The sequence below is a fragment of the Ranitomeya variabilis genome, chromosome 4 (assembly GCF_051348905.1).
Source record: "Ranitomeya variabilis isolate aRanVar5 chromosome 4, aRanVar5.hap1, whole genome shotgun sequence".
NCBI lineage: Eukaryota > Metazoa > Chordata > Amphibia > Anura > Dendrobatidae > Ranitomeya > Ranitomeya variabilis.
Window position 1 is genome coordinate 733760470 of NC_135235.1, and position 17164 is coordinate 733777633.

The 17164-nt window shown below is 49.0% G+C and overlaps 1 protein-coding gene across 2 annotated transcripts in view; it reads right to left on the reverse strand.

The window, feature by feature from the left end:
- Positions 1–10190, reverse strand: part of LOC143767955 (uncharacterized) — a 70533-nt gene extending 60343 nt beyond the window's left edge. Inside the window, exon 1 of one of the 2 annotated variants that reach the window (XM_077256520.1) lies at positions 10010–10190. The gene's annotated coding sequence lies outside the window, so the exon portion shown is untranslated. The remainder of the gene's footprint in view (positions 1–10009) is intronic. The other variant, XM_077256519.1, reaches the window with a different exon arrangement.
- Positions 10191–17164: the final 6974 nt, after the last annotated feature.

Genomic DNA, 17164 nt, shown 5'->3' on the forward strand with positions numbered 1-17164 from the left:
TTTTGATAATCAGCCAGGCAAAACTCACAGCTGGGGGCTGCAACCCTCAGCTGTCAGCTTTAGCAAGGTTGGTTATCAAGAATAAAAGGGGTCCCAATGCTCTTTTTTTAAATATTTAAATAATTTAAATAAATGGCGTGGGGTCCTCCCATTTTTTGACAACCAGCCTTTCTAAAGCTGACAGCTGGGGGCTGGTATTCTCAGGCTGGTAAGGGGCCATGGATATTGACCCCCCAGCCTAAAAATAGCAGCCTGCAGCTGCCCAGAAAAGGCACATCTATTAGAGCGGTAGCGGTGGCAATTGGGGTTCAAATTTGTGTAGTTGATGTCACCTTTGTATTGTCAGGTGACATCAAGCCCACAGCTTACTAATGGAGAGTAAGACACCTATCCATTGCTAATCCTATAGTTATATGGTAAATAAAGACACAGCAAGAATATAGTGAATTGAAAAAATGACAGACTCCTTTAATAATCTCAATTAAACCATTCTTACGACCTTGCCTAATGCCACCAAAGCCCTCAATCTCCTGTACTAAAACTAAAATAGAAGAATAACAATATACCATACCGGTCTGTCGTTCTGTCCCATGCCGTAATCCATGTTTGGGGGAGAAATAGTTTTCAACCTGGACGGTGTCAAGATGTGACTGTCCAGGCTGGGAACCACTGTGAGTGAGCTGCTGGGAATGCAGTGTCAGTGACTAGTGGTGACATCACTGAGGCTGCGTTCCCAGCCAGGCTGAACTGCGGTGACCTCAGTGAGATCCCCACTAGCACCATAAGGAAGTCGCACAGTGCAGAGGCGAGTTGAAATTCACCGCACTGAAATTCTCCTGGTGAACTCGCCTCTGCATTTTGCAACTTCCTCACGGTGCTAGCGGGGATCTCACAGAACCCACACCATTTTTTTCAAAAAAATTACATGTACAGTAAGCTGAGCACACTGTACTAATTGTATTTGTCACTGACATCTACATATCTACCTATTCTATTTGTATTTACTGTATGTAATCCATGTCTTTTATCCTGCGGCTCCTGCAGAGATTTTACACTACAGCGGCTGCTGAATTACCAGCTTCTCTTCTATTTATCTATGTAATATATATACACTGACATCTATAAAAAAAAACTTTCTGCTCACCCCCAATGGGGGTGGTCTTTGTTGTCCTTTCTCATTCTCGGGTCCTCTACCAGAGACCTGGGAGTTTGAGGGTTCTTGTGCAGGATCTTAGTTGTTCCCAGCATTGCACTTTTCTGGACAGAGAGCTCAGATGTTGCTCCTGGGATCTGTTGTAGCCATTCTTCCCACTTAGGGGTCACTGCTCCAAGTGCTCCTATCACCACTGGAATCGAATCACTGTTGCCTTCACCTTCCACATCTTCTCCAGTTCTCCTTTGAGGCCCTGGTATTTCTCCAGCTTCTCATATTCCTTCTTTCTGATGTTGCTGTCACTTAGCACGGCCACATCTACTATCATTGCTGTCTTCTGATCCTTGTCTACTATGACAATGTCTGGTTGGTTTACCAACACCTGCTTATCTGTCTGGATCTTGAAGTCCCACAGGATTTTAGCCCTTTCATTCTCCACCACTTTTTCTGAGGTCTCTCATCTGGACTTAGGAGGACTTAGCCCATATGCTGTGCAGATGTTCTTCTATACAATTCCCGATACTTGGTTGTGGCGTTCGGTATACGCTGTTCCTGCTTGCATTTTGCATCCTGCCACTATGTGTTGGACGGTTTCTGAGGTTTCTTAGCATAGCCTGCACCTTGGGTCTTGTCTTGTGTGGTAGATTCCTGCCTCTGTGGATCTGGTACTTGTGCTTGCTCTTGTGCCGCTATGATTAGTGCCTCTGTGCTGTTTCGGAGTCCAGCTTTCTCCAGCCATTGGTAGGATTTCTCCATGTCAGCTACTTCCATTATATGTCGATGGTACATCCCATACAGCGGCTTCTCTTGCCATGTCGCTTCATGTTCCTGTTCTTCCTTCCAGATCTGTTGTTGTTGCTGTCTTAGGCTGGTTTCACACTTGCATTTTTGTAAGCTGCGTTTTAGCGCTAAAAAACGCAAAAAACGCATGCGTTTTTTCCCCTATGCTTAACATTAAAAACGCATGCGTTTTTTCGCATGCGTTTTGACGACTTTTCGGCAACGCATGCGTTTTTTGACGCGTGCGTTCATTTGCAGAAATGCAACCTGTAGTAATTTCTAGCGGCGTTTTTTTGCCGCAAAAAACCGCATGCTTTTTTTGCGGCAAAAAAATGTATTGCTATGTAAACGCATGCGTTTTTAAGCACATGCATTTGTTTGCGTTAAAAACGCATGCGTTTTTATAGAAAAACACAAGAAAACACACAAAAAAACAAGAAAACCCTAACCCTAACCACAGGGATCCAAACCCTAAGGTTAGCATGCGTTTCAAAAACGCAAACGCGGGAAAAAACGCATGTAAACGCGGGAAAACGCCGCGTTTTGCCGCGGTTTTTTTTGCCGCAAAAACGCATGCGTCTAAAAAACGCACCGTTTGCATGCGTTTTCATGCGTTTTTTTTTTTTAAAACGCTGCAGATCAAAACGCAAGTGTGAAACCAGCCTTAGGCTTTCTCTCAGTATCTCATCTTTTGGTGCCATTTTCCTGATGTATTCCTGGATACTCCTTGTTTCATCCATGATGGGGGCTTGGATGCTTATCAAGCCTCAACCACCCTCCTTTCTGTTGGTATACAATCTTTGGGTGTTACACTTAGGGTGGAGACCTCCATGAATTGTGAGGAGCTTTCATGTCTTCATATCTGCAGCAGGTTCCATCTCTTCTTTTAGCCAGTACACTATGCCAGCAGTGAATCTGGTAACTGGCAGGGCATATGTATTGATGGCGCGTGTGACGGGGTCTACCATGCTGGAGTACCTCTTTCAGTACCACCCCGTGTTTCAGGAGGTCCACTCTGCTTTGGCTGGAGTCTGAATGAAGGACGCTGGCTGGAATTGCTTGGTTACATGGGCGCATATAAAAGATCGCTGCTTCCCCACGTATTTCCAGTGTGACCACGCTTTACTCACAGGACACAGAATATATATAACACAGATACAGAGGGCAGGCCAATTGAAAAGTGGCAGGCCAGACATACATTACAATAGCCGCAGGTGGCCGGAGCCTGCTGATATTTACTTTGGGAATTACAAAGGTGGGGGAGGTCAGAAGGGGGATATCTTGTCCCCTCTGCCCAGGGGCGCAGCCTGTGGGCTGATGCATTAGGGACATGCATCTCACATGGAACCTATTATACATACATATAACTGCACAACATATTCTGGGTGCTGGGGGGTTCAGTAACACGGCTTCCCTTTTCAGCGACGCGATCGGCATACACAGTCTGATCCTTAACAGATCGGTTTGGGGATGACCGAAGTTTATGGGGTTGGTACAAGTTCCGTTTGTCAACTGAGTCCATCAGCGTTACCGTTTTGTTTGCCGGGTCTGTAGTGGATGGTGAAGTCCAGAGGTTGTAGGGCTAAACTCCACCGCAGTAATCTGGCATTGTCTCCGGAGACCCAATTAAGCCAGACTAGGGGATTATGGTCCGTTAGGAGGGAAAACTGTCGTCCATACAAATATGGTTGCAACTTTTTGAGTGCCCATACTACCGCCAGGCACTCCTTCTCGGTGGCCGCATAGCTTACTTCACAGGGCAGTAGTTTCCGACTCAGGTAAGCTACCAGGTGTTCTTGGCCGTCCGGCCCGACTTGGCTCAGTACTGCCCCCAATCCAAACATAGAAGCGTCTGTGTGAACAAGGAAACGCTTAGTTAAATAGGGTATGGCCAATACAGGGGTATTGGTGAGGGCGTCCTTTAGCTGGCGGAAGGCTTCCTCACACTCTGGGGTCCAGGTTACCTGGCGGGGTTGGTTCTTACGGGTCAGATCAGTGAGGGGCTTGGCTACGCTGCTGTAATTGGGAATGAATTTCCTGTAATACCCCGCTGTCCCTAGAAACGCCATGACCTGGGTTTTAGTGCGTGGGGTGGGCCATTTGGCTATGGCCTCAATCTTGGCTGGTTCTGGCCGCTGTTTCCCACTTCCCACCCAATGCCCTAAATACTGAACCTCTGCTTTGCCCACGTGACACTTGTTTGGGTTCGGGGTAATTCCGGCCTTGTGGATCCTGTCCAATACTGTCTCTAGGTGATTTAGATGCTCTTCCCATGTTGCGCTGTAGATGGCGATGTCATCCAGGTAGGCACACGCATAGTCCTGGAGACCATCCAGAAGCCGGTCAGCCAGCCTCTGGAAGGTCGCAGGGGCATTCTTCATCCCGAATGGCATAACTCGAAACTGGAATAAGCCGAACAGGGTGACAAATGCCGACTTGGGAATAGCGTCAGGACTAAGGGGAATCTGCCAGTAGCCTTTGCATAGATCGATGGTGGTCAAATACTTTGCCCCGCCAGCCGGTCTAACAACTCATCCACACACGGCATGGGATATGCATCCGTCACCGTTTTCTCATTGAGCCTACGATAGTCTACACAAAACCGTGTAGTCCCATCCTTCTTGGGTACTAACACTTCGGGGGATGCCCAGGGACTATCTGACTCTTCAATGACCCCTAAACGCAACATCTCTTGTCGCATCCCTTCTCGTTCAGACTCAGGGATGCGGAAGGGGGGTTGTCGCAGGGGGGTCTGATCCTGGGTCTCAACCTTTTGTTGTGCCAGGCAAGTGTACCGTGGTCTCTACGAAAACATCCCCTGTCGCTGCCTCAACAACGCCTCCGCCTGCTGTCTCTCCCGGGGACCTAGGTCTTCACCCAAGTGTACCTGGTCCCATGTTTTGGACTGAGTCCTTTCCCCTAAGACATCAGGCAAGTGAAGTCCAGCTAAATCCTCTGCTTCAGGTGCACAGATGGCCACTACCTCTTCAGAGCGCTCCCGGTAGGGCTTCAGCATATTCATGTGGACCATGCGGATAACCCTGGGGTCGTCACAATCGGCAACATTATAGGTGGTGTCGGCTATTTTCCCCACTACCTGGTAGGGCCCCTGCCATGCAGCTTGGAACTTGTTCTGCCTAGTGGGCTCTAACACCAGGACCTTCTGTCCTATTTCGAAGGTGCATTTTCTGGCCCTCCAATCGTACCATACGCGCTGGCGCCACTGGGCCACCTGCATGTTCCCACGTACAGCCTGGGTCAGCTCCTGTAGACGGTCCCGGAATTCCAACACATAGGGTACAATAGGTACCCCTTCTATGATGCCCTCCCCTTCCCAGTGTTCTAGCACTAAGTCTAGGGGTCCCCTTACCCGCCTCCCATATACCAGTTCAAACGGGGAGAACCCCGTGGATTCTTGGGGCACCTCCCGATAGGCAAACAGGAGGTGTGGCAAGAATTTCTCCCAGTCCCTGGTAAAAGTCCCAATGAGTTGTTTTAACGTCCCATTGAAGCGTTCACACAACCCATTGGTTTGCGGATGGTACGGGGCGCTTCTAATGGACTTTACGCCGCACAGCTTCCACAGTTGGTTGGTCACCTCTGCTGTAAACTGGGTACCCTGGTCCGAGATAATCTCCCGGGGAAATCCAACCCGTGAGAAAACCTGGAGCAGGGCAGCCGCCACCGTCTCTGCCAGTATGTTCTTTACCTCCCTCTGGAATTCAGTCTCCTCCACGTTCACCTTGGGGGGTGCTGCACTGTCGTGTTCCATGATGGCTGCTATCAAATCCGCTTTTGTTTTGTTGCTGGCGATTAACCCTCGGGCTTCCACCAGATCTCTTAATGTAGTCCTCTTTAACTTCTGGTAGTTGTTTTCCATTCATTCCTTTCCTCCTGTAGACGGGGTATCACATCCCACTGCTGCCACCAGTGTGACGGGGTCTACCGTGCTGGAGTACCTCTTTCAGTACCACCCCATGTTTCAGGAGGTCCACTCTGCTTTGGCTGGAGTCTGAATGAAGAACGCTGGCTGGAATTGCTTGGTTACATGGGCGCATATAAAAGATCACTGCTTCTCCACGTATTTCCAGTGTGACCACACTTTACTCACAGGACACAAAATATATATCACACAGACACAGAGTGCAGGTCATTTGAAAAGCGGCAGGCCAGACACTACTCAGCCAACCCGATTCCTGAGGTTTGCTGCTCTGGTCTGTGCGGTGTGAGTACTGAAGCTCCTTACTACAGGTGTGATGTAGTGACATCATTGTGCCAACAGTGCATGGAGTCTCAGACTCAGAAGCGAAGGCTGAATGGTGGATCAGGAGCTTTCGACTCCCTGATTCACTAATATATTCAGCGGTATCACCGTCATGGGAATGTGGATATCGCTGAAATCGTGATGATGGGAAGGAGAGGGTGACCAATACCACACCCCATGAGCCCTGTCAATTTATGGGCATAATAGCAACCGAGTCGGCTACCTTTATGGATGACACACTCCTGCCTATCCAACTATCATATGGTAAATATCTCATAGATCCTGGGTTCATTAGTATTTGCAGCAAGAATGAGGCTGTGAGTATTTTATTAATTGTCGGTGGTCGGAGGTAGTCAGTGAGGTGCATGGTACCATATTGTGCATGTAGGGGGCAGTACTGTGGAAACATTAGAAAGTGGGGCATCGCAGTACTGTGGGGACATTATACGGTGTGTGAGGGGGATGTCAGTCCTGTGGAAACATTATCTTGTGTCTGTGGGAAGCCACTATTGTGGGAACAAAATACTGTGTGTGGTGGGATGATGGTACTGTAGGAACATAATACTGTGTGTGGGGGCATTGCGGTACTGTGAGAAGATTATACTGTGTGTGGGGGTATGGCGGCACTATCAGAACATTATACTGTATGTGGTGGGATGGCGGTACTGTAGGAACATTATAATGTGTGTGGGGGCATAGCGGTACTGTGAGAACATTATAATGTGTGTGGGGGTATGGCGGTAGTATGAGATTATACTGTGTGTGGTGGGACGGAGGTACTGTAGGAACATTATACTGTGTGTGGGGGTATAGCGGTACTGTGAGGACATCATACTGTGTGTGGTGGAATGGAGGTACTGCGGGAACATTATACTGTGTGTGGTGGGATGGAGGTACTGTAGGAACATTATACTGTGTGTGGTGGGATGGAGGTACTGCGGGAACATTATACTGTGTGTGGTGGGATGGAGGTACTGTGGGAACATTATACTGTGTGTGGTGGAATGGAGGTACTGCGGGAACATTATACTGTGTGTGGTGGGATGGAGGTACTGTAGGAACATTATACTGTGTGTGGTGGGATGGAGGTACTGCGGGAACATTATACTGTGTGTGGTGGGATGGAGGTACTGTAGGAACATTATACTGTGTGTGGTGGGATGGAGGTATTGTGGGAACATTATACTGTGTGTGGTGGAATGGAGGTACTGCGGGAACATTATACTGTGTGTGGTGGGATGGAGGTACTGTAGGAACATTATACTGTGTGTGGTGGGATGGAGGTACTGTGGGAACATTATACTGTGTGTGGTGGAATGGAGGTACTGCGGGAACATTATACTGTGTGTGGGGGTATGGCGGTACTGTGAGGACATTATACTGTGTGTGGTGGAATGGAGGTACTGCGGGAACATTATACTGTGTGTGGTGGGATGGAGGTACTGTAGGAACATTATACTGTGTGTGGTGGAATGGAGGTACTGCGGGAACATTATACTGTGTGTGGTGGAATGGAGGTACTGCGGGAACATTATACTGTGTGTGGGGGTATGGCGGTACTGTGAGGACATTATACTGTGTGTGGTGGAATGGAGGTACTGCGGGAACATTATACTGTGTGTGGTGGGATGGAGGTATTGTGGGAACATTATACTGTGTGTGGTGGAATGGAGGTACTGCGGGAACATTATACTGTGTGTGGTGGGATGGAGATACTGTAAGAACCTTATACTGTGTGTGGGGGTATGGCGGTACTATGAGAACATTATACTGTGTGTGGTGGGATGGAGGTACTGCGGGAACATTATACTGTGTGTGGTGGGATGGAGGTACTGTAGGAACATTATACTGTGTGTGGTGGGATGGAGGTACTGTGGGAACATTATACTGTGTGTGGTGGAATGGAGGTACTGCGGGAACATTATACTGTGTGTGGTGGAATGGAGGTACTGCGGGAACATTATACTGTGTGTGGGGGTATGGCGGTACTGTGAGGACATTATACTGTGTGTGGTGGAATGGAGGTACTGCGGGAACATTATACTGTGTGTGGTGGGATGGAGGTACTGTAGGAACATTATACTGTGTGTGGTGGGATGGAGGTACTGTAGGAACATTATACTGTGTGTGGTGGGATGGAGGTACTGTGGGAACATTATACTGTGTGGTGGGATGGAGGTACTGCGGGAACATTATACTGTGTGTGGTGGGATGGAGGTACTGTAGGAACATTATACTGTGTGTGGTGGGATGGAGGTACTGTAGGAACATTATACTGTGTGTGGTGGGATGGAGGTACTGTAGGAACATTATACTGTGTGTGGTGGGATGGAGGTACTGTGTGAACATTATACTGTGTGGTGGGATGGAGGTACTGCGGGAACATTATACTGTGTGTGGTGGGATGGAGGTACTGCGGGAACATTATACTGTGTGTGGTGGGATGGAGGTACTGTAGGAACATTATACTGTGTGTGGTGGAATGGAGGTACTGCGGGAACATTATACTGTGTGTGGTGGAATGGAGGTACTGCGGGAACATTATACTGTGTGTGGGGGTATGGCGGTACTGTGAGGACATTATACTGTGTGTGGTGGAATGGAGGTACTGCGGGAACATTATACTGTGTGTGGTGGGATGGAGGTACTGTAGGAACATTATACTGTGTGTGGTGGAATGGAGGTACTGCGGGAACATTATACTGTGTGTGGGGGTATGGCGGTACTGTGAGGACATTATACTGTGTGTGGTGGAATGGAGGTACTGCGGGAACATTATACTGTGTGTGGTGGGATGGAGGTACTGTAGGAACATTATACTGTGTGTGGTGGAATGGAGGTACTGCGGGAACATTATACTGTGTGTGGGGGTATGGCGGTACTGTGAGGACATTATACTGTGTGTGGTGGAATGGAGGTACTGCGGGAACATTATACTGTGTGTGGTGGGATGGAGGTACTGTAGGAACATTATACTGTGTGTGGTGGGATGGAGGTACTGCGGGAACATTACACTGTGTGGGGGGATGGAGGTACTGCGGGAACATTATACTGTGTGTGGTGGGATGGAGGTACTGTGGGAACATTATACTGTGTGGTGGAATGGAGGTACTGCGGGAACATTATACTGTGTGTGGGGGTATGGTGGTACTATGAGAACATTATACTGTGTGTGGGGGTTTGGCGGTAGTGTGAAAATACCTTTTTTACGAGAGATGCCAGTACTGTGGAAACATTATACTGTGTGAGCGCCACCATGTATATATATAAGAGTGTGAAAAGGAGAGTCATAATAAAGCCTCCTCAGGGCTGTGCGGCATTTGTACAGACTGCTATCTGCCGTCCAGACGGGACCATGTGACACCAATGGGAAGAGGGAGGGTTTCCGGAGGGAAGAGTCTAGAGGGTGCACCTGGTCAGGAGACCTTGATGGCGCAGTTACTGATATTATAAAGGCCGGAGCCCCAAAGGCAGAACAGATTTGGCGCCAAACAAAGGAAAGGGGTGCGGGGAAGAATCTGAGGTACCAGCTCATGGTAAAGTGCCCGAGGCAGCTGGGTGTGGGGCAGAACCTGCTTACAGGGGCATAATGGGGGCATTACACTGTGTGGGGGCAAGAAAGGGGCCCTGTACTAGGAGAACAATCCGCTCCCTCACTTCCTGTCCTCCATAGTTGGCTCGTATGTATCTATTACAGGAAACAGAATAAAAACACAATGATTCTTATAAAGTGGCAACAAAAACCTCAAAAGAGTCTTAGTGCAGAAGGGGTTAATGTCCCCCTCGTTCAGTAATGGGGAATCTCCACTTACCTCCACCCGCAGAGCCGCACTCCACATATACATATATGGCTGTTCTGTGCGCACAGGACCTGTGATGAGGTCACGGAGGGGAGGAGTCAGGGGTCACATGATCAGGGGCCTCAGGGAATGAGATCTGTCTGCAGTGCAGACGCTACATGGAGACTTCTCCTCAGTCAGTGACATTCCCGCCATTATTCCCCCTCACTACTGGCACAATTACCTCACGCCGCCTTTTCTGCACAGTGTTATGTGTGGAATGTAACGTGTGATTTCTCTGGAGACAAATAGACCCCACACATGAGGGAATTATCACCAGTTACCGGACGTCTAGTATATGGCGGCATATGATTGTGCAAATCTTGCCTTGCACAGGCGTGTACTCCGGAGGACAGAGAATGAACTTCAATCCAATATTGCGAGTAAGGAAAGGGTGAATCAAACACCCGAAAACCCCGCCCATATGACCCAAAACTGGTCCTGCCAAATTCAGGTGACAGAGTCCCGTTAAGGTCCAAGCAGTCCTTGATTGCTTTTACCCAAGTAACCTGAAAGTGTACAGAGATTTCTTGTAGTCGAGATACTGAGGAACAAACAAGCGAAAAATAGGGTCTTACCTGATAACAAGATATAGTGAGAATAGAGGAGTATTACACTCACCTGATAGAGCGGCACCTCAGCAACATGTTCAATGCAACACCATTTATAAATGACTTCTATAAAGGCAAGAACTTTCTCATTCATATCACATACATGTTTATTCATTCTTTTAGGTGACCTCGCTTAATTCATAAGTACTTTTTAATATAATTAATGTATGTAAATGTTTTTTGTTTTTTCATGAACCATAATTTATCTTTTTTGACGGACTTTCTCATGAACTTTGACATATCGTGCTTTGTTTGGCTTTTTTTTTTTTTTCAAAAAGACTGTATATAAAACGTTCCAAGCTTGACATGTTCATCCGCTATCAGGTTTTGTCCTGAGGAAGAGGTCCTGCGTGACTTTGAAAGGCGTTGACTTTGAAAACCTATTTGAATAAACGTTTTTAAGGAAATCTCCATATCTGATAGTCTTCATCAGCAGTGCAGGTACAGACACATTATACCCGGATCAACTATTCTGCTCGGTCTTTGGCCCCGTGTCCTGCAGGAGCTGATTTATGCATTGAACATGTTGCTGAGGTGCCGCTCTATATATCTTGTTATCAGTTAAGACCCTATTTTTCGCTTGTTTGTTCCTCAGTATCTCGACTACAAGAAATCTCTGTAACGCTTTCAGGTTACTTGGTTAAAACAATCAAGGACTGCTTGGACCTTAACGGGGTCCATCTGAAACCCCAATGCAGAACCCAAATGTCCTGAGAACTGGACCTGGTGCACCACAAATTGCCATTTCTCCAGGTTAGCAAATAAATAGTTGTCATGTAGAACCTGTCTGACATGCTCACCATGCTCCTCCAGAGTATGTGAGTAACTCAATATATCATCCAGGAAAATTACCACAAATCTACCAATCGGTGAGAAAAAAATATAATTACTGACATTTTCAAAGACTGCCTGAGCATTGGTTACCCCGAATGGCAGCATCAAATGTTCAATCTGCCCCTCAGGTGTATTGAATGCGGTCTTCCATTCGTCACCATGGCGTATACGTATAAGGTTATATGCCCCTCTCACGTTAAGTCTGTAAAACCATTTATCTCCAGGTAATTGGCTAAACAGGTCAGGTATAAGGGGTAAAGGATAGGGAAGGTGAGCTGTGATTTTATTAGGCTATGTGCACACGATCAGGGCTGCCATCAGGGCATGACAGCCATGACTGGCGTATGAGGCCCGGTGGGCAGAGGGGGCCCGCATCGGGCCCCGTCTAATCTGCTCACCGGGCCCCCCCTGCAGGTGCTGCCGCACACTATTAACGTGCGGGCCCGTGCCCGCACGTCAATAGTTAACAGCCGCCGCCAGCCAGTCGGAGGCTGGCAGCTGACTTGAGCGGCCGCAGTGCGCAGTCGCACTTCGCCAGCGTCTGACGTCATTGTCAGCTGCCGGCGAGTGCGTCCTTCACCTGCGTGGAGGAAGTGGGCTTCCCCGCCGCAGGAGCATAGCAAGGTAAGAACTCTTTTTTTTTTTTTTCTTAAGAGCGGCGATCCGGAGGGGTGGGAGGGCCCGGGGCAGAAAGCTGGACACAGAGGCGTTATGCTGGACACAGGGGCCCGGGGCAGAAAGCTGGACACAGAGGCATTATGCTGGACACAGGGGCCCGGGGCAGAAAGCTGGACACAGAGGCATTATGCTGGACACAGGGGCCCGGGGCAGAAAGCTGGACACAGAGGCATTATGCTGGACACAGGGGCCCGGGGCAGAAAGCTGGACACAGAGGCATTATGCTGGACACAGGGGCCCGGGGCAGAAAGCTGGACACAGAGGCATTATGCTGGACACAGAGGCATTATGCTGGACACAGGGGCCTGGGGCAGAAAGCTGGACACAGAGGCATTATGCTGGACACAGGGGCCCGGGGCAGAAAGCTGGACACAGAGGCATTATGCTGGACACAGGGGCCCGGGGCAGAAAGCTGGACTCAGAGGCATTATGTTGGACACAGGGGCCCGGGGCAGAAAGCTGGACACAGAGGCATTATGCTGGACACGGGCCCGGGGCAGAAAGCTGGACACAGGGGCATTATGCTGGACACAGGGGCCCGGGGCAGAAAGCTGAACACAGAGGCATTATGCTGGACACAGGGGCCTGGGGCAGAAAGCTGGACACAGAGGCATTATGCTGGACACAGGGGCCCGGGGCAGAAAGCTGGACACGGGCAGAAAGCTGGACACAGGGGCAGAAAGCTGGACACAGGGGCAGAAAGCTGGACACAGGGGCAGAAAGCTAGACACAGGGGCAGAAAGCTGGACACAGGGGCATTATGCTGGACACAGGGGCCCGGGGCAGAAAGCTGGACACAGAGGCATTATGCTGGACACAGGGGCCCGGGGCAGAAAGCTGGACACAGAGGCATTATGCTGGACACAGGGGCCCGGGGCAGAAAGCTGGACACAGAGGCATTATGCTGGACACGGGCCCGGGGCAGAAAGCTGGACACAGGGGCATTATGCTGGACACAGGGGCCCGGGGCAGAAAGCTGGACACAGAGGCATTATGCTGGACACAGGGGCCCGGGGCAGAAAGCTGGACACAGAGGCATTATGCTGGACACAGGGGCCCGGGGCAGAAAGCTGGACACAGGGGCAGAAAGCTGGACACAGGGGCAGAAAGCTGGACACAGGGAGGCAGAAAGCTGGACACAGGGAGGCAGAAAGCTGGACACAGGGAGGCAGAAAGCTGGACACAGGGGGTAGAAAGCTGGACACAGGGGGGCAGAAAGCTGGACACAGGGGGGCAGAAAGCTGGACACAGGGGGGCAGAAAGCTGGACACAGGGGCAGAAAGCTGGGCACAGGGGGGCAGAAAGCTGGACACGGGGGCAGAAAGCTGGACACAGGGGGGCAGAAAGCTGGACATTGGGGCAGAATGCTGGACACTGATGCAGAACGCTGGACACGGACAGAAAGCTGGGCACAGGGGCAGGAAGCTGGGCACAGAGGCAGGAAGCTGGACACAGGGGCCGAAAGCTGGACACAGGGGCCGAAAGCTGGACACAGGGGCCGAAAGCTGGACACAGGGGCAGAAAGCTGGACACAGGGACAGAAAGCTGGACACGGGCAGAAAGGAGAAACGGGGCATGATTGGAGACACAGGGGGCAGGATGACAGACATGGCGGCATGACTGGAGACACTGGGGCATGACTGGAGACAGATGGGGCAGGAATGGAAACAGATGGGGCAGAATTGAGACACAGGGGGCATGATTGCAGAAATGGGGGCATGATTGGAGACGGGGCAGAATGGTGATACGGGCATGATTGGAGACACTGGAGGCAGGATTGGAGACAGATGGGGCAGGATGGATACGATGGAGACAGATGGGGCAGGATGGGGAGATCAAATGGGGCAGGATGGATACTCATGAGGGCAGGATGGGAGAACATATGGCTGATGCCAGGAATGAGACACACGGGGCCAGGATGGTGAATATTATTACCATAGGGGCTAATTAAGGGATATTATTACTGCAGTGATGTATTTATTTTATTTTTTGAGTATACTGTTTTAAATGGAGGGGCGGTCCTATTACTGTGTAGAGTGACACTATGTCGCCTTCTTCATGTGGTGTAATGTAGAAGTTGGGAAAATGAAGTAATGTGTTCTGCAAGTGGAACTCGAGATAACGGTGTTATTTCCTGCAGAAACGAGTCCTGGCTGCATGAAGTGATGGCGGTCTGTGCGGGATGAAAGATGAAGGACTTCACCTAGAGACGTCACTGGTGAGTCAGTGTTACCTATACACTGACACTATGCACTGTATACTATATACAGAGCTCCTGTGTATAATGTCACCAGTGATCACTGTATTACCTATACACTATATACAGAGCTCCTGTGTATAATGTCACCAGTGATCACTGTATTACCTGTACACAGACACTGCATACTAAGTACAGATCTCCTGTGTATAATGGCACTTATGGTGATAGTATTGTGGTTTTTTTTTATTATTGATCAGTATTGTAGTATTCAGTCACTATGTGGTGGTAATATGTGGTCTGGTCATGATGTTGTGGTATTTGTTCCTTGTATTTGATATTATTCGATCACTGTGGTGGTAATATGTCATCTGGTCATGGTGTGGCGGTATTTGTGCCTTGTAGATAGTATTAAAGGTCACTGTGGTGATATGGTGTCTGGTCATGGTGCTGTGGTATTTGTTCCTTGTATGTGGTATTATAGGTCATTTTAAAAATTGAAAAATAAAAATATACCTAAATTGTATTGCATATTTTAACAAATATTTAATAGGTTACAGTAGAGTAGGGCCTGGCCAAAAGTGTCTACCTTGTCATTTTGGTGGCTTAAAAAATCTATTGGCCAAAAAAAAAAACTGCCGGCTACATGTGTTGTTATGGTTCTCAATGGCAAGAGAACATAGCCCAGCAAACATAAGAACTAGCTCTTGGAAGGATGGAAACTAAACTGACCATGAACTAAACCTGCCGCACAATTAACAGTAGCCGGGTAGCGTTGCCTACGTTTTATCCCTAGACGCTCAGCGCCAGCCGGAGGACTAACTAATCCTGGCAGAGGAAAATACAGTCCTGGCTCACCTCTAGAGAAATTTCCCCGAAAGGCAGACAGAGGCCCCCACATATATTGGCGGTGATTTTAGATGAAATGACAAACGTAGTATGAAAATAGGTTTAGCAAAATTGAGGTCCGCTTACTAGATAGCAGGAAGACAGAAAGGGCACTTTCATGGTCAGCTGAAAACCCTATCAAAACACCATCCTGAAATTACTTTAAGACTCTAGTATTAACTCATAACATCAGAGTGGCAATTTCAGATCACAAGAGCTTTCCAGACACAGAAACGAAACTACAGCTGTGAACTGGAACAAAATGCAAAAACAAACGAGGACTAAAGTCCAACTTAGCTGGGAGTTGTCTAGCAGCAGGAACATGCACAGAAAGGCTTCTGATTACAATGTTGACCGGCATGGAAGTGACAGAGGAGCAAGGCTAAATAGCGACTCCCACATCCTGATGGAAACAGGTGAACAGAGGGGATGATGCACACCAGTTCAATTCCACCAGTGGCCACCGGGGGAGCCCAAAATCCAATTTCACAACAGTACCCCCCCCTCAAGGAGGGGGCACCGAACCCTCACCAGAACCACCAGGGCGATCAGGATGAGCCCTATGAAAGGCACGGACCAGATCGGAGGCATGAACATCAGAGGCAGTCACCCAAGAATTATCCTCCTGACCGTATCCCTTCCATTTGACCAGATACTGGAGTTTCCGTCTGGAAACACGGGAGTCCAAGATTTTTTCCACAACGTACTCCAACTCGCCCTCAACCAACACCGGAGCAGGAGGCTCAACGGAAGGCACAACCGGTACCTCATACCTGCGCAATAATGACCGATGAAAAACATTATGAATAGAAAAAGATGCAGGGAGGTCCAAACGGAAGGACACAGGGTTAAGAATCTCCAATATCTTGTACGGGCCGATGAACCGAGGCTTAAACTTAGGAGAAGAAACCCTCATAGGGACAAAACGAGAAGACAACCACACCAAGTCCCCAACACAAAGCCGAGGACCAACCCGACGCCGGCGGTTGGCAAAAAGCTGAGTCTTCTCCTGGGACAACTTCAAATTGTCCACTACCTGCCCCCAAATCTGATGCAACCTCTCCACCACAGCATCCACTCCAGGACAATCCGAAGATTCCACCTGACCAGAAGAAAATCGAGGATGAAACCCCGAATTACAGAAAAAAGGAGACACCAAGGTGGCAGAGCTGGCCCGATTATTGAGGGCAAACTCCGCTAAAGGCAAAAAAGCAACCCAATCATCCTGATCTGCAGACACAAAACACCTCAAATATGTCTCCAAGGTCTGATTCGTCCGCTCGGTCTGGCCATTAGTCTGAGGATGGAAAGCAGACGAGAAAGACAAATCTATGCCCATCCTAGCACAGAATGCTCGCCAAAATCTAGACACGAATTGGGTTCCTCTGTCAGAAACGATATTCTCCGGAATACCATGCAAACGGACCACATTTTGAAAAAACAGAGGAACCAACTCGGAAGAAGAAGGCAACTTAGGCAGGGGAACCAAATGGACCATCTTAGAGAAACGGTCACACACCACCCAGATGACAGACATCTTCTGAGAAACAGGAAGATCCGAAATAAAATCCATCGAGATGTGCGTCCAGGGCCTCTTCGGGATAGGCAAGGGCAACAACAATCCACTAGCCCGAGAACAACAAGGCTTGGCCCGAGCACAAACGTCACAAGACTGCACAAAGCCTCGCACATCTCGAGACAGGGAAGGCCACCAGAAGGACCTTGCCACTAAATCCCTGGTACCAAAGATTCCAGGATGACCTGCCAACGCAGAAGAATGAACCTCAGAAATGACTTTACTGGTCCAATCATCAGGAACAAACAGTCTACCAGGTGGGCAACGATCAGGTCTATCCTCCTGAAACTCCTGCAAGGCCCGCCGCAGGTCTGGAGAAACGGCAGACAATATCACTCCATCCT